Raw genomic sequence first — 19,575 nt, 5'->3', positions numbered from 1 at the left:
CTCTTTCAAAATAAATAAACATTAAGAAAATAAATGTGCATATATCTAAGTAGTATTATAATAAATATAACTTAAGTGAGCACTAGAAACTTGGGAGCATTTTCCTATTTGAAGGAGTCTAATACTCAAGTTTGAAAACACTAACATAGATACTGTAATAGCAATGAATAGAATTTTAACTAGATTTTCATTAAAGTTAAATATCCAATTTAAATTTTAAGTTAAAAACAACACTGAGATACCATGACATGACTGTTAGTATGACTGTAGTGTGGAAAATTGGCAGCACCAAATGCTGGCGAGGAAGGTGCAGAGAGTAGGAACTCTGACAGATTGCTGGTCAGACTGCAAAACGATACAGCCACTCTGGAAAATAGTTTGGGGGTTTCTTACCAAACTAAACACACTGTTACTCTATGATATAGCAATCATGCTCCTTGGTATTTACCTAAAATCAGTGAAAATTTATGTCCACACCAAATTTGCACACAGATGTTTATAGCAGCTTTATTCACAATTGCCAAAATTTGAAAGCAACCACGATGTTCTTCAGTAAGTGAATGAATAAATAAACTGTGGTACATTCAGACCATGGAATACTATTCAGTACTAAAAAGAAATGAGCTCTCAAAGCATGAAAAGACATGGAGGGAACTTAAGTACATATTACTTAGTGAAAGAAGCCAGTCTACAAAGTCTATATAGGATATAATTCCAACTATATGACAGTTTGTTAAAAGCAAAATAATGGAAACAATAAAAAGATCAGTGGTTGCCAGGGATAATGGAGAGACAGATAAATAGGTAGAGCAGAGAGGATTTTTAGGGCAGTGAAAATACTCTATTTAATATTATAATGGTGGAACCATGTCATTACATTGGTCCAAACTTGTAGAATATGCAACACCAAGACTGAATCTAATGTAAACGATGGACTTTGAGTGATGGTGATGTGTCAATATAGGCTCATTATTGGTAAAAAGTGCACATTCTGGTGAGTGATGTTGTGATGGAGGAAGCTGTGCCTGTGTGAGCATAGGAGGTATCTAGGAAATCTTTCTACCTTCTTCTCAATTTTGTTGTAAATCTAAAACTTTCTAAAAATAGAGTATTTTTTAAAATTCAACAATTATAAAACAAGGGACATGTTGCAATACTTTTGTCATTGAGACGGGTTTTTTTCATCAGTTCAGGTTTCACAAATTGCAGGGAGGGGAAGCAATAACATGTGATAGGAACAACACAAAATTTAGAGTTGGAAAATCCAGGTTCAAATCTAAACTCTGACATTTCTCAGCTTGACTGAGTCAATTTCCTCATATGCCAAATGCATACAATAAAATGTAAACTTATTGGAAATAATATAAATAAATGTCAAAGTACTTAATAAAGAATGAAGCATTCTTCAGGTACACAGTATTTATATTTTCTGAGTTCATCCATCAAAAGTGGAAAATGTTTGTGTGGATTCATGCACATCTTCCTACCCGTCCTTCATCATCATTATTATTTTTTGTTATGTAATCTCTACATCCAATGTAGGGCTCAAACTCACAAACCCGAGAGCAAGAGTATCATGCTCTGCCAACTGAGCCAGCCAGGTGCTCCCTACCCAATCCTTCTTGAAGCAGTAGTATACTGTTTATCGAGTGTAGATGAAACCTGTCTTAATTCACTCTAGTGATTATCCTTTAGTGTCCTAACACTCGCAAACCGGATGAGTCACTCACGCCAGAGACAGGAGTTGAGAGGAAGAGGACTATGAATAGCATTGACTTGGGAACCATAAAATGTTGGACTCCATGCTTGTTGGAAGTCCTCCAACCTTACTTCCTCCCAAACTATCTCCTCTATGACCTTTTATCTGCCCGCTGCTGTGCTGGTTGAGTTCCTCCTCCGACATCACCTTTCTTAGATTTTTTGTTGTTAATGTTCATCCATATTTGAGAGGGAGAGAGAGACAGAGCACTAGCAGGGAATGGGGAGAGAGAGAGAGGGAGACACAGAATCCAAAGCAGGCTCCAGGCTCAGAGCTGTCAGCAGTCAGCGGTCAGTGGTTTGAGCCCAACGTGGTGCTCGAACTCACGGACCATGAGATCATTACCTGCCCTGAAGTCAGATGCTTAACTGACTGAACCACCCAGGAGCCCCAATTAGATCTTTAATTAATCACTTATTACCTTGCATTGTAATTAGCCTAGTACCTACTCCATGACCCTCATAACTATTTTTTATGAACATATCTAGAATGAATGATTGATTGATTGATTGATTGATTTCAGGATTAGCACTATGGAATCCAAAGGGTACTGAAGTCACCTTTTAGCTTGGATAAGTTAATTAACTTCTGTGACCTCTTTCCTTTACCTTTGGGTAGTATTTGAAAATACCGTAGAAAGCACCTGGCATGGCCTCTGGCACATTGTGAATGAAAGTTTTAGGTAGAAGTTAGTTAATGGTGATGATAGCTGACAACTTTTGGAAACTTCACATTCATTAACTCATTTAATCATCACCATAATCCAGTAAAGTAGGTACTGTTATTGGTCTTGTTTTACAAATGAGGAAACTGCTGTAAAGTAGTAGTATGATGAAAATGCCACAGAAGATTAGCAATAAAACCAGGGAGTCTGAATCTACAGCCTACATTCCACTGAGCTGCCTTTCAGTTATCATTCATATTATTACTATAAACCCACTTGCACTGGGCCACTGTTAACCTCTAGAGTGCCCATGTGCTCTCTCTCTGCCCCTCCTCCACTCATGCTCTCTCTCTCTCTCTCTCTCTGTCAAAAATAAATAAACATTAAAAAAAATTAAAAAAATAAAGGGGTGCCTGGGTGGCTCAGTTGGTTGAGCGTCCGACTTCGGCTCAAGTCATGATCTCACAGTCTGTGAGTTCGAGCCCCTCGTCAGGCTCTGTGCTGACAGCTCAGAGCCTGGAGCCTGCTTCGGATTCTGTGTGTGTGTGTGTGTCTCTCTCTGTCCCTCCCCAGCTCATGTTCTGTCTCTCTCTCTCTCTCTGTCAAAAATAAATAAACATTAAAAAAAAAATTAGAGTGCCCATGTGCAAATTAGAAAAAGAAAATATTTCCTTTCCTGAAGATTTTTGATTCTCAACATTAGAAAATTATCAAAATAATTCACAAAAATGTGATGTCTATGATGTGTAAAATGACATAATCAGTTATAGTGTCCTATACCAGCAAAAGAGAAGGCTGAAAAATCCTTGTTCTTCAAGCTTCTTATAACATATCCTTATTAGGAATTGTTATCAGGAGAAGACAAAAATGATTAATAACCCTCAAGAGCAAACATCTCCTTAACCTAAAAGAACTCCACAAGTACATAACTGTGAGACTAATTCTAAAATGAGTTCAAATGTATAAATTGCATGATTAAGGCAGACGTTTGTCAGCTAATTTGGCAATGAAACTGGCCCAGTGCAGCTTTACAAGATATGTGCAGCATTTCATTGCTGACACCCAGCAAGATTTTCATTTTACACCTCTATGTTTTTGCTCTGAAGCTTCCTTTATTATTATGACTAAGTTCATGTTGCCACTGCTTTTTGAATTTTTCATTCAATGCTATACCTTTGGTCTTTTACTAGTCTGTCATTTTGTTTCTTTAAAGTTCTATGACCTACTCTGCTAAAGCAGTGGGACTTATTTTTTGCAAGCATGGTATTTAAAGCCTTCTTGTGAAAGTGCCTGTCATTATAATGGACTCTCACTGTCTTCTGTCACCACTAAGCAACCTTAAACTAGCTCATTCTTTAGGGTCAGTTGTAACAAATGTTATTGCAGTTCATGATAGGCCACTGTGCTGTATACATAGAGATTAAAAATAAATGTGGAGAGATTTAATAGTCCTGAAAGTTTTATTAAATTTCTAAGCAGAGTGCTAAAAGCATGGTTTGTTAACCAAACTTGGAATACTATATTTGACATTATAAGTGAATATATTGATACATGGGTATTACCTTTAAATGCAGTTATACATAATATTGAATAAATTTACTTTTATTTTGTATGACTTTCCTTAACAGCCAAAGTTTAATGAATGTGTCCTTGTATTTATAAAGACAGGGCAGAATCGTATAATATTGAAAACAAAGGACTATTTCAGCTTGTTCTTCCAGGGGAATTTCACTGAAACATAATGTTATTCCATTTATATTAGATAAGGATAACGATAAATGTTAGGTGATATAAAAGATAATAAGCAGGGTCACAGTGACAGGAACAGTGCCTTTTAGACTTTAGAGTATATTTTCAAACTGGCGTGTGTGCTTTTCACCGATTAACATTCAAATGAGGTGAAGAAGCACATCTTGGCCAGAAATATAATTTGTAATGTCATTATATTTAGAGGTACTTTTCAAGATGTCAGGTAAGGAAGGTTATGGCACCTGAGGCTATCAAAAAAAGCCCCAAATAACACAACGAATGCTATAAATCATAGTTTGTGAATCCTGGAACTTCTAAGTGAAGGAAAGAGATAGATTGCTTACATTAAGGTTAGGGAAATTATGAAAATGAATCCACCTGGTATGTAGCCAGAAGAGAGAAATGAGAAATTTAGGAGAGTTTCCAGAAAAGGAGGTGATTTAGTTAGGACTCTTTAAGGTACCTATGAAGAAAACCCAACTCAAACTAGGCTACTAAAAATTTAAAAGGAATTTGTAAGTCTCTACCCTCAGGCATGCCTAGATCTGGGACTAATACTTTTTCATGAGATTCTGTCACTCTCGTTCTATTTCTCTTTTGGCTCTACTTGTCTCTGTTTCTCTTATCTTGTTAGCCCTGTTCTTCCATGCTGTACAGAGCAGAAAGCCTCGACACTCGGAGCCACAGACTCCTATTAGCAAAAAGGATAAGAGAAACGTTGCTGTAGTTCCAACACAGAAGATATGGGAAAGACTCTGATTACCCCAACTATGTCATATACGTGCTCACTTGTGGCCTAGGGTAGGTTTGGGGCACACACTTTGGTTCACAGTCCGACCAGGACCATTTGAAGTGAACAAGTGTTCTCTAAAGGGATAAAATGAGGGTCGGGAAGCATTCTAGAGAGACACGCAATGGTGTCTACCTACAAGGGTGGAAGAGCTTTGTGATATGTGTTGCTTTAGTTCTCAATTTATGACAAGAGACATAAATGGCTGTATTTTCTATTATTTTTTTTTTACTTTTACAAAAGTTATTAGGCTTTATTTTTTTAAGTTTTAGGTTTACAGAAAAATTGAGCAGAAGTACAGAGAGTTCCATTATAACTTCTCATACTCCCTCCCACCACCCATCCCAGTGCCTCTGCTATTAACATCTTGCATTAGTGTGGTACATTTGTTACAACTGATGGGCCAATATCAATACAATGGTATTAACTAAAGTTCATAGGTTGCATTAAGGTTCACTCTGTGTTGTACATTCTGAGGGTTTTGATAAAGGTATGACGATAATGTATCCACCCGTATAGTGTCATAAAGAATAGTTTCACTGCCTTAAAATTACCCTGTGCTTCACCTCTTCATCCATTCTTTTCTCCTTCTGAATCTTTGATCTTTTTATTACCTCCATAATTCTCCCTTTTATAGGATGTCATATAGTTGTAAACATCCTCCTTGTAGCCTTTTCAAATGGGCATCTTTGACTTTGTGCTATGCAATTGAGATTCTTCCTTGTCTCTTTCGTGGCTTCATAGCTCATTTCTTTTTATGGCTGAATTATATTCCATTGTATGGATGCACAACAGTTTTCTATCCATTCATCTATTGAAAGACATCTTGGTTGCTTCCGAGTTTTAGAAATTATGAATAAAGCTGCTATAATCATTCACATGCAGGTTTTTTTCTGTGTGAAAGTTCTCAGCGCATTTGGATAAATACCAAGGAGTATGATTGTTGAATCACATGGTACAATCTGTTTAGTTTTGTAAGAAACTGCCAAATTGTGTTCCAAAGTGTCTGTATCATTTTGCATTCCCACCAGCAATGAATGAGAATTCTTGCTCCATATCCTTGTCAACATTTAATGTTGTCAGTGTTTTGGATTTTAGCTATCTTAATAGGTGTGTAGTGGTATTTCATTGTTGTCTTAATTTGCATTTCCCTAACGACATATGATATAAAGCATCTTTTCAAATGTTTATTTGCTATCTATAGACCAACTCATTTTATAATTGGGTGGTTAATTTTCTTATTGTTGAGTTTTAAGAATTCTTTGTATATTTTATTTCTTTTTCTTTTTTTCCAAGTTTTTATTTAAATTCTAGTTAGTTAACATATAATCTAATATTGGTGTCAGAAGTAGAATTTAGTGATTCATCACTTACATATAACACCCAGTGCTCATCACAAATGCCCTCATTAATACCTATCACCCATTTAGCCCATTCCCCTGCCCATCTCCCCACCAGCCACCCTTAGTTTGTTCTCTATAGTTAATAGTCTCTTATGGTTTGCCTCCCTCTCTCTCTTTTTTTTCTTCCTTCCCCTATATTCATCTGTTTTGTTTCTTCAGTTCCAAATGTGAGTGAAATCATGGTATTTGTCTTTCTCTTACTGATTTATTTCACTTAGCATAATACATTCTAGCTACATCCATGTTGTTGTGAATGGCAAGATATCATTCTTTTTGATGGCTGAGTAATATTCCTATATATATATAATATAAAACTTCATATATATTTAAAACTATTCATATATATATATATATATATATATATATATATATATATGGCTACATCTTCTTTATCCATTCATCAGTTGATGTACATTTGGGCTCTTTCCATAATTTGGCTATTGTTGATAATTCAGTGGCTGTTTTTATATGTAAAATGCCTTGGCCATTAGCCACTCAACCAATGTTAGTTTCCAATGCTTTTTATTATTTATTTATTTATTTATTTATTTTTAATATTAAATTTATTGTCAAATTGGTTTCCATACAACACCCAGTGCTCATCCCAACAGGTGCCCTTCTCAATACCCATCACCCACGCTCCCCTCCCTCCCACCCCCCATCAACCCTCAGTTTGTTCTCGTTTTTAAGAGTCTCTTATGTTTTGGCTCCCTCCCTTTCTAACCTTTTTTTTTTCCTTCCCCTCACCTTGGTCTTCTGATAAGTTTCTCAGGATCCACGTAAGTGTGAAAACATATGGTATCTGTCTTTCTCTGTATGACTTATTTCACTTAGCATCACACTCTCCAGTTCCATCCACATCACTACAAAAGGCCATATTTCATTCTTTCTCATTGCCATGTAGTATTCCATTGTGTATATAAACCACAATTTCTTTATCCATTCATCAGTTGATGGACATTTAGGCGCTTTCCATAATTTGGCTATTGTTGAGAGTGCTGCTATAAGCATTGGGGTACAAGTGCCCCTATGCCTCAGCACTCCTGTGTCCCTTGGGTAAATTCCTAGCAGTGCTATTGCTGGGTCATAGGGTAGATCTATTTTTAATTTTTTGAGGAACCTCCACACTGTTTTCCAGAGCGGCCGTACCAGCTTGCATTCCCATCTCTAGACCTTTTTAATCTTGCAATCTGAAACTATAAACCCATAGATTATCAACTCCCCATGTTTCCCTGCCCCGCAGCACTTACATGTTTCTATATTCTTTTGCCCAGTGCAAGTAAGAGTCCTGTGGTAAGTACAGATCAAAGCACTGTATAACACCATGGTTAATAGCATGAACTTAAGAGTCAGTAAGACATAAGTTCAGATCTTGCTCAGCCTATCTAGCCCTGTGACCTTGTATAAAATTAATTAACTTCCCTAATCCTTTGTTTTTCTCACCTGTAAAATGAGAACAATTTCTATCTTTAAGTATATTAGAAGTACATTTTTTAAAAGTATATGATGCACACACCAGGAACATATCAGTTTAATAAATTGTAGGCATTTCAGTTGTTAATTTGTTTACCTCCTTCAAACTAATTTCCCTCAAAACACTAAACAAATACTATTTTAGGAATTGACTTATCAAAAGTCCTTATAGGAATCTGGCCTTTCTATATTTTGGCCAAAAGAATATTTCCTCACTTGTTCTCTGATGCCTAGAATTCCTTTATTAAGAAATAAATATTTTCATTACAGTTTTAGAAATGAAAATATTAAAAGGCAAACATCTCATTGTAGGGAAACACTCTCATGCTAACAATGCTAACATAATGCTAACAAAATAATATACAAGAGTAAACACACATCAACTGCTTCCTTAGTTTTGAGAATTAGGGAGGAGGAACAATAGCAGGACAGTGGAAGGGGAAGAGGACCACTGGACACTAATAAGATAGTCTAAATGTTAAATAAAATAATGACTACTTAATAAACCTTTAACAAGTTACAGGCAATAAAATAAGCACTTAAAAGCTTAGTATAGTTAAAAAGAGAGAGCTTAGTTTAAATTCAGTATCCTAGTATAGATTCAAAATGACTTTGACAAGCGGGAGCAATGAGTTCAACTCTAACAACATTAAATGCAATAAGGATAAATAAAAAATGTACATTTATATTTACATAGCAGTTATATACAGTCATCTTTTTTTCCTAAATTACCCCAGGAATACAAATGATATTACTACTGAATACCAACTTTTTAAATAAGGGAGGAAAAGTAAGATGCCACTATATTATCAGAATGTGGACTTAGAATGACATTGGGAAACCATTGAAGTTTCTGGAAAAAGTCATTTACTCATAACTGTTGTTTTCACAATGTTGTTTTCTTTTAGTGGGATTAATCTTTATAAGGAGAAGGTAGAAACAAGAGGTTCTTAGTGCAGACTTGCAGGTAGCAGGGTCTGGAATGGAGAAGAACAAAAAACTTATGAATATTTTTATATAAGGAATATTTATATGAGTATTGAAAGAGAGAACCGTCAAAGGTTATTCCAAGATTTTTAGCCTAAAAAATGGCACCAGCAGATATAACAATGTTGCAGAGAAGAGGTATTTTTTAGGGCAAGATAAATTGATAGGAATGCATTTTCTGGATAATAGCTGGAGTCATCCCAGTGGAATTTGCTGTGGGATGGTGCATTGGGCACAAATATAAACATATGGACATTATTAGCTTTGCAATGCTACTTAGCACCAGAGACGGTGATGGAAGAGTCTGAAGAATGAATTAGGAAAAGAAGAAAAAGACAGGGTTCAGCATTCAGAAAATGCCGAGTCCATTTCCTACCAAAGTGGCAAAGAGAAATGCCGAACCAAGGAAAAGCAAGAGAGCTCTAAGAGCATGAGTTCTCATAAGCACGCTGAGGAGCTTGGTCTTGGAGTCATAATTAATTTAGCTTTTCTCCATGTTAGGAATCTATATCTCATTTTAGTTCTGATAATTTGGATACGTCACATTCTGGAGGTCAATTTGATTATTAGCTAGTATTAAAATTTGTTCTCTCAGTTCTTTTATGTTCCTTCTAGCATGTATTTCTTGCTTTACTAATTGACATTAAGAGCTAATGCTACAGAAGAAATTTAGGGAAACACCTGAGTGCTTATCCTGATTAATGTGTTTTTGATGTTCTTGGCAGAAACACTAAGGTGTCAACTACAACTAACATATTTCCGTGTCCTGATAGTCTTCTGACAACCTCAAACTCATGTGTTCAGAAGCAGTTCATTTGGAGAATGCTGGTAGCCTCCTTTACCATGCAGTGTAAAATCCAGGGGAGTATATTTAAATGGGCAAGAAGCAGTTGTAGTTTTTTATACTTTGGTGAGAAAAGTGGGACATTAGTGGAGTTCCCCACAATTACATAATCTAAACATTACAATACTATATGTAGAACACTAGTATGGAAATGAAATCAATAACCACTACCAAGTGAGTCATTAAAGTAACAACATCAAGTGCCTACTTATAGTGGTCTTCCTTCTCATTTTGACCCTGTTACACTGTTCAAACATCTGCTAAATTTACCACGTTTCTTTAAATAGATTAGGATGAAGCTTGTGAGTTATCTAGTTCCAGAATTATAGTGTCTTATATAAATTATTCCCCAATCAGACAGCATGTCTCTACCATAAGGACTAATTTTCAGGTGTGTATGGAGGTATTTTTTTTAGTTGACTTAGGAATGTTCCCATTGTGTAAATCAATATTATTAATAGGAAAAAAAAGGAAAAAAAGTATCAGAAAGGCCCAGAGCAAGCTCTTCATACTGAAAATACATTTGGAAATTGTTAGTAAACCCTTTTCAACATGGAAAATCTTTGCCATGAATACTGTCACTGGAAGTTGCCAACTATAAATACCCCGTATGTAACACAGCTTTAAATAGGTGTGTTGCATATGTGATTTTTATACCAAAGATCATAACAAAAATTGGAAATGAAGATAAAAGGCAATCATACTACTTTGTGAGGAATACAAGTTAAGTATCCTATGCAGATGTTCCTAAAATGGTGTTTAATCCATTTCATTTTCTCTTCTGTGCACCTGTTAGCACAGATAGCAGAAAGATCCACTCAAAATTAGTTGAGTTACTATATTTAGTAACAAACAAACCTGCTATCAGTTAATGTCTAATTTGAAGTCATTTGAATTTAAACATATAAATCAGAAAAGATGAGTCAGGGCAACATTTTCCTTATCGTTAATACTCTTAATCAGAGAGTTTCTTTTGGTGTCTATGTATAGCAGCTGCAGATTTTATTTTTTGAAGTCCTAGTCTTTTAAATGAATCAAAGACTTTTTCTTTGTTTCCCCATACCATAAATTATTATAACTAACATACTATAGAGAGCTGAACCAAGTTTTCTTCTTTCTTGTCTTTCCCTTCTGTGTTATTTTAATCCCAGTGAGGAGTGGACAGCATTTAGGAGGGAGAGAGAGTGATGGTTGCTGACATTGATATTCTTTCCCTGCCTTTCTTCCTAGAACATCTCCTCTTTTACATGGGGTAACACTTAAGCTTCCAACTAATATTTCATTCAGTGAAAGAGTTCTTAATAAGACTTAATTAGAAGAGAGAAAAAGAGAGAGATGATTTCAGTGCTCGTATATTTGATAAAGATGTGTTCTACTCAGTTTTTTCACTTGGATTTATTCGTCTCAACAAACGTTACCCTCTAAGCAAACAGATCCAGCCCTCAAGTGGTACTCTTTCCCTTCCCTCAAGAGCACTGCTGATGGCATGCTAACTTATGTTCATTATTTCTACTCTATATGTATAATGTTAAAATAAACACGTGGATCATGCTGTTGCTTTGAAATGCTGTTGTGTTGAAACATGTCCTGAAAAACAATTATAAACTATAAATGATGAATTCATAGTTATACACTACAACTTGTTTATTAAAATGAAGAGGTCACTAACTACTGGTCAACTATGCAAAATTTTTTAAATTTTTAATTTTTTTAAATTAATTTTTGAAAAAGAGAGAGAGAGAGAGAGAGAGAGAGAGAGACAGAGCATGAGCAGGGGAGGGGCAGAGAGAGAGAGGGAGACACAGACCCCAAAGGAGGCTCCAGGCTCTGAACTGTCAGCACAGAGCCCAACGTGGGGCTTGAACTCATGAACTGCGAGATCATGACCTGAGCCGAAGTCGGACGCTTAACCCACTGAGCCACCCAGGTGCCCCAACTATGCAAATTATTATGTGAAACAGGAATGGAGTCAGGGTGAAGGTAATGGGAAATATGGGTGGGGTATGAAATGAAATGTACTTCCTAGAAGAGTGCCAAGAAATGCCATGAATTTCTGAAACAGAACTACCAAAAGTAAAATTGTAAAATTTCATTTTATAAGATATAATTTAGAATTTTAGGTAATCACCTGAAAGTTCTCACCAGATTTTTCTGCCTTTGAATGATTCTTTCAGAGATGTAGAAATAATCCATTCTCTCCAAATATGCTGATAAGCTAAAAGGTGTGGTAGTCATGTTATAGGAGCTTTAAGCTAGGATACAAAACAGTTTTTCTACTTGATTTCTATTAGATGCACAGATGCTTAACTGTATAGTGATTGCAAACTAGCTTCCCGAGAATCTGAAGCAATCTAAGCAAAAATATGTATTTAATGGAAATGACTAAGTTGGTGTCTCCTTCTACTTGTACCACATCATTTCTGGAATTGAGTGCTGCATTTACAAGGAGGCTTATTAGGTGATCATACAGTGTATGACCAATCAGTGACATGTTTTTGAATTCAAAGGAATTTTATTAATAATTATGTCAGAACAAAAGGCATAAATTGGGTCTTTCCTAGGAAGCCTGAAAATGTGGGAACATAGGGGAATCTTTTTTTCAGTCAAGATTACGCAGATAAGTATGAGTTTGCTGGTCATATTTTGTGCTATTTTATTTGATGATATGGACCTGAATTGTATTTAATAAATCCAAGTTCCTGTTTTTCTTATTTTGGCACCAATATTTTCAAAATTTAGAGACAACAGGTTTCTGTGAGATTACCATAGCCAACATTACCAGCTGCATGAAGTAGTCAGAATTGAATGTGGCCATGAGCCATTACAACTCTAAAAACAACTATTATGGCACATGTTTAGAAATTTTCATATACAATCCTGTATTTTTCCATCCATAAGTATACATCCTACTAATTACCTTCTCCACACTGTATCGTATTGTTAAATATGCCTGCCCGGGAAGTGAAGGGAAGTTAGAGAAGCTTCCATAGCTATATACTAATAATAACTGAACCAATTGTCTGTTCCTTCTTTTCAAAGTGCCCGTGCAAGTTAGTCATAATCATTTAAAAGAAGAATTAATATTGAGGAAAAAGTACTCTGCAGTAGTAATTTTTATGTGCAAATAAAAGTTGAACTTTATTTTCTGGGAAACATGGTGGTTCTAGTAATAATAATGAATAAAGACATTTAAAAATGTACAGCTTCCAGAAGACTTTGTACCATTGATGAAATAAATGCCAAAGATGAAATAAGAAATTGGAAAACTGATTATGATTATAAATGTTTAGGATTACATTTGCAGCAGTCCCTAACTCAAAATTACAGATTTTGATCAAGTGTAATTTTTTCTACAAATTACCACTTAAATATTATAATTTATATGAGAGTGAATTATATTGCAAATTAACCCTTACAGTTAAAAGTTTTGGCCTAACTATAATCCCCTTTAACATCAGATTAAAATATGCAGCGAAAATAGTTGAGGTTCTTGATTTCCTTACTGGTCGTCTACTATGCAGATTTTAATCACTATCTATGAGTTGGGGGAAAATTTAAATTTTGATTAAAAACTGTACAATGGAAACAAGGCATTATATATGTTTAAATTATTCAATTAAAACAGCTTTACTTTTTATTTTTACAGTCACATACGTACTTGCTCTTTCACTCTACAAATGTACATTGGGTTAGTTCCTTACTGTGAGACAGTCATACTCTCGTACCTGGGATACAGAGTTGAAGGTGTGCACAGTCTAGTGGGGCAGCAGGTGATATATTCTCCTCAGGTATATATATTTGTACAATGGAGTATTGCTTAGCAATCAAAAAGAATGAAATCTTGACATTTTCAACTACGTGGATGGAACTGGAGTGTATTATGCTAAGTGAAATTAGTCAGAGAAAGACAAATAACATATGACTTCACTCATATGAGGACTTTAAGAGACAAAACAGATGAACATAAGGGAAGGGAAACAAAAATAATATGAAAACGGAGGGGGACAAAGCATAAGAGACTCATAAATATGGAGAACAAACTCAGGGTTACTGGAGGGGTTGCGGGAGGGGGGATGGGCTAAATGGGTAAGGGGCATTAGGAATCTACTCCTGAAATCATTGTTGCAGTATATGCTAACTAATTTGGATCTAAATTTAAAAAAAATGAAATTAAGTATTATGTTGAAAAAAAGAAAAAAAGAAAAAGAAAAGTATTTTTTTCTGGTCACTTCCAGTGGATCATAAATTTTTAAAATTATGTTTCTAATGGATATCAGAACTCTTTCCTTGGTTGTGAGGGGCTCTGTGGTTCCTGTAGTAGTAGCACTTCAGGACTAAGATCAGTTGAGCATTGTGCTGCACGTCAGCACATTTAATTGATTCTGCCATACTCTGTTGGGCATGGCAGAAACCATGTCACAGACCCGTCCTTTCTGCCTCAAAAGGGGGCATATTTTGAACAGACATAGAGATTAAATTGAAAATATTTCTGCTTGTTACATTTTAAATTTGTCTCCTTCCAGTTTTAGCCTATCCTCCTCCATGAGAACCAAGGACATCACGGTAACTTTAATTTAGAGATATTTAATACAAGACACTTGCCACCATCTTGACTTTTTGTGAGTCTGTAACATTCAGCTGGCATTTTGGAATCTGGTCCAATATCCATTAAGGAGGTCAAGCTGAGAAGTGACGTCCTTCATACAATAAGGAGGAGAAAAGTTTTCTAATCTAGAACATTAAGGAAGGAAGTCATCCCCTGGTGGCTCTGTTAAATGTACAGTGAAATGCAGGATATTATAGTGCTTCAGTATCACTGGACCTGTAAAAGCCAGGGTTTATTTGACTTCAGACTCCACTTACTGAAGAGAGAATCTAGAAGGTAACCCAGTGCAGATCGCTCCAGATGCTTGCTAATAAACACAGCTACTTTTGAACAAGTATAGTGTTCCTGGTGAGAGCCCTTGAAAAGAAATATAATTCATGAGAGAAGGCAAGTCTGAAGTAAAGGGAGTTCACTGATGAGAATGGTGTGCATTTGTGTGTGTGTGTGTTAGTGTGTGTATTAGGAGAAAATTCTAAAACAAAGCCTGTGACACACTTGTTAGTGGAAAGAAAATTAAAGTGCAGAAAATGCTGAAGATTTCAAAATAAACTTAGGGCAAGAAATAAAATTTTAGGCTATTTTTGGAACATCATAGTTTCACTGTTTCAGACAGAGTGTATAATATTAAACGGTGAACAAAGAAAGCAGAGTCCTTACCTTCTATTTTGCTTCCATTTTCTCCATCAAAGGGACTGATATTTACACAAGAAAAAGCAGAATAAACATGGATAAAATGAAACTGCATCTCCTGATAGGTGAAGAATAAGTGTCCCTGAATGCTTTAAACGTATCCAATTCCCTAATTCTGGAAGAATTCACATTAGGAAATTTACACCTTCACCTTATATAGTACTTTGTAGTTTGTGAAGTGATTTCGTATACCTAGTTTTATTTAGTAGTTTTAATGACGTAATATGAATACCTGAGCATGCATATTATGCAACTTTACAAAGTAAGTAAAGGCTCAAAGAATGACATTCTCAAGGTAATTCTCAAGAGGCTTAGCAGGGCTTAGTATTCAGAGAGAATTAGAGATGAGAAAGAGCATATTATTTGTAATTTTCAAAATGTAGATCTTGGAAACCATAACCATAAGATTGATATCAGTGATTCTCAAAATCTAAAATTATTTTGGGGCACCTGGGTGGCTCAGTCGGTTAAGCGGCCGACTTCGGCTCAGGTCACGATCTCACGGTCCCCACGTCGGGCTCTGTGCTGACAGCTCAGAGCCTGGAGCCTGTTTCAGATTCTGTGTCTCCCTCTCTCTCTGCCCCTCCCCTGTTCATGCTCTGTCTCTCTCTGTCTCAAAAATAAATAAACGTTAAAAAAATTTAAAAAAAAAATCTAAAATTATTTTGTATGTGTATGGAAGCATTTAAAAGGCGGGTAATCTTGTACTATGCATGGTTTCACTAAAAGTTGCCATAATAATTGCCTTTCCCTTTTAATTTAGATTGATCAGATATCTCTATTTGAGAAATTGGCATACTTTTCTTTCTTAGAAACTAAAATGGGACATTTGTTTGCACTGATCTTTATTTGGAGAATGGAGATTTGTGAAACATCATAGAACTCCATACCTGATCCTGCCGTGCTCCGCATTTGGAGATGGACATACAGAAATAACACTCCCCTGGACAGCAGAACACAGTCAGCCCTCACTTTGCACAGTTTCAGTATTACCATGGTTTAATGAAATGGTACTAGTTATGGTTCGAGTTTTGATAATGATGGTGTCTGAACTATGACTAATTACATAAGTACAGATTTTCCTAGTAGGTCTTTGGTCCACAAACCACTAAGTGAATAACAGATGTGCATGTTGATCAGTGACCAATCATATCATTTCTTGCAAAATTTGTCAGTGATTGCTTACTCTGCTTAGGTTTTTTTTTTTTTTTTTTTTTTTTTGCTCAAGCCCTACGAGCAAAATTTATCATTGTGTTGTCTTGTTATCTCCCAGTAATAAACCCATGCACCATTTTACAAGAATAGATATAGTCAAATGAGGTAATTGACCAACAAAGATCAAAGTGCATCAAATAAATGAGAAATAAGAGTGCTTAAAGTGAAATTTGAATCAAACATAGGGTTCTAGAAGAAAGGCTCACCGTGGTTGACTCTGCTGTCATTCAAGAGACTCTGGAAACACAGTGCCAAGAACTAAGTGGAGAGGAACCTAAAGACATGATTGGGGAAAGTGACAAAAAGCAAGCCAATGTCCCAAGGAAGTGATGCTGGCAAAAAACAACAACAACAACAACAGCAAAATTTTCATTTTAAAGGAATTCTCAGAGATACTTCATGACAGTGAAAGCACAAAAGGTAAAAGGTACCTGATCCAAACTTAGAAAGTGTGGCAATCTGCAAGTCATAGAAAAGATACTTGCTCTGGATTGTAAATTATTCAAGGAGAAGGCAAGTACTTTTCAAATTAGTTTCTCATTAAAAAATTAGTTTATCCTAAAAAATAATAGCAACACTTAATTCTCAATGTTTCTAGTGTTTTAAATTATGGGGTACTAAATAAATATTAATTTCACTATCCTTCATTTCTGTTTACATTTATATCTGTCAGTAATAGAGTTTTTAATGTTTTGACAGATAAAGGTTATGGAATTGTAGTTATTGATTATTGATTATTAAGTTCACTGCAGAGTTTCAACATGTGCTGTCATTTTTATAGTCCCATACCATCATGTGTAAACTTCCTGTCATTTCAAAGGGACTGAATTGTGGGCTGACAAAATTTTAAAAAAGACATTTCAGAGAGATAAGGATAAAGGTATGAATTTAGAGTCATGAGTTTAGCCCAAACTTAATATGAGCAAATACTATGACATATATGGTAATATGATCCCAATCGTTGAATGTTCAGTTCTGGGTTCCACATTTGAATAAGACTTTGAAGGGATGGGAAACCACTTCATTTTGATTATAGTTGAAGAGACTGGGGAGATGGGGGGTGTGTATCCAATTAAAAATTACTGATACAAAGGAAGTGGAAGTAAATTTAGCCTATGTAACTCTAAAGGGTGAGCCAGGAAGTTAATGGGATGTTTCAAAGAGACAGACTTTTCTCTTGGTGAAAATAACTCTTCTTCATATTGAGTTGCCCCAAAATGGAATCAGAGCACATGGAATCACATTGCTGTGGTATTGAGGTTTTTCAAAATAACTATCTTCTGGCAGGGATGTCTTTCAGAGAGTTGGGCTGGAAGAAAATTCCTAAAGTCCATTTCAAATATAAAAGGGTATGATTCTAGAATGGTAATTACTATAATCTTTAATGGTGGGTTGTAGCCACCATACCTGTATTTGTTGTTTAATAAGAGATACGTGGATCCTGATACAGCATGGAGTATTGGCAAGAAAAACAGCCTTTACTTCAGAAACACCAGAGTTAAAATCCCTGTTCAGATAACTGTGTAGCCTTGGGCATGTTATTATCTCTAAGCTTACCCTTTGTCTTCTGTAAAATAGAAATAATATCTGCTTATATTTATTTTCTGAGAATTACAAGTAATGTATCTACCAGGGTGCTTGGGTGGTTCAGTTGGTTAAGATTCCAACTTCGGCTCACTTCATGATCTCACAGCTTGTGGGTTTGAGCCCCATATTGTGCTCTGTGCTGACAGCTCATTGCCTGGGGCCTGCTTTGGATTCTGTGTCTTCCTCCCCCTCTGCCCCACCCCGCTCACACTTTGTCTCTCTCTCTCTCTCTCTAAAAAATAAACATTTAAAATTAAAAAAAACAACAACTAATATATCTACCTTGTGTTTGTAAATTTTAGCCTTTGCTGTCTTTAAGAAACACAATGACAATAGGAATACCAGGTAAATTTGAGGGATAGAAGAATTTTTTTAAATACCCAAAATGACAATTTATTAATTGTTTCCTTTTGCATACTGCCAAAATATTTATGTCTCTAGTAGGTGTGAGATACGCATGATACACATTTGTAATATCTCTATGAGAGTAAAAAGTGCAAAACAGTGGCAGAAATATGACTAGTTGAGAGAACACATTTTGGATAAGCCAAAATAAAATTAGAATGAGTAAAACTCAAATCACCAAGTTTAAAATAGTAAGATTTAAATATTCTTAACCAAAAATACAACATCAAAGAAGACTTGATTTTATGATTCAATCCTATTTTAAAATTAATTATAAAACAAGTAATTTTTCACTTTGAATCCCTTGTTTTTATTTATTTATTTATTTTTTTGGTAATATAGTAGAGAATACATGGTATTTACATAGTGAGGTCACTTTTCCCATAAAATTGTAAATGAACTAATTCACTGAAAGTTAAATGGTAAAATCTAAACAAAATGAATAAATAAATAAAGTGGCCATCAGGCAAAACTTGAATGGAAGTTTAACATATACACTGAAAATATGTATTAATCACAGTTAGGATTGGGAAAGAAAATTAAAGTAGCAAATCTAAAAACTGCACAAGTAAGCATTTCCACCAGGTATAAACATCTTTGTTGTGGAGATGGATGCATCAGCTTATTAAAGCCTAACATTGTTCTATGTTTCAGTAATATACTGTCCTCTTGATTTCAGTTAAAGCTCACCAAAAGTTGCCTTATGTATCTTGTCAACTTGCTAAGACCATGGGAATGTCTGCTCGTCTTAAATACCGTACAAAGTAATCCATTATCCATTAACATCTGATTTTCTACATCAGTCTTTTGAGCATGATAGGATGAGAAAGAAAAGAAATGCTCAGTATTCTGATAAAATTAAGTTTTTAATTTTGCAAAGATGAGGGCCAGCTCCTGGACCTTGGTAGCATCACCAAGGTAGGGGCAGCTGGGTGACTTGATCAGTTAAGTGACTGACTCTTGATTTGAGCTCAGGCCATGATCCCACAGTTCATAGGATTGAGCCCTGCATCGGGCTCTGTGCTGACAGCGTGGAGCCTGCTTGGGATTCTTTCTCTCTTGCTCTCTCTGCCCCTTCCCTGCTCATGCTCTCTCTCTCTCAAAATAAGTACATAAACTTTTTAAAAAGTTAAAAAAAAAAAGGAGTCACCAAGGTAATATCCTATCCACAGTATTTCTTGGGAGTCATTGAGTTCTCCCTGGCCATTTTCTAGCCTTGGGACTTGCTCAGTTTCTTTGAAATTTCTTAGTCATGTCAGTGTTTTTTTTCCCCCATAAAATTCTGAAGCTTAAATTATTTTATAGTAATTTTCAGAAGTAATAGAGAAAAACAATTTTTATCTCCAAGGAACTTAATCCAGAGAATTATAATCTGTGGGTATATACTACAAATATAACTAATC

General features: G+C 35.4%; 1 protein-coding gene across 1 annotated transcript in view; it reads left to right on the top strand.

Annotated features, from left to right (window-relative positions):
* MAGI2 (membrane associated guanylate kinase, WW and PDZ domain containing 2) overlaps positions 1–19,575 on the top strand; it is a 1,334,434-nt gene that overhangs the window by 297,023 nt on the left and 1,017,836 nt on the right. The gene's annotated exons all lie outside the window — the stretch shown is intronic.

This window comes from Panthera uncia, chromosome A2, assembly GCF_023721935.1.
Source record: "Panthera uncia isolate 11264 chromosome A2, Puncia_PCG_1.0, whole genome shotgun sequence".
NCBI classification, from domain to species: domain Eukaryota; kingdom Metazoa; phylum Chordata; class Mammalia; order Carnivora; family Felidae; genus Panthera; species Panthera uncia.
This window is presented reverse-complemented; position numbering and strand designations above follow the sequence as displayed.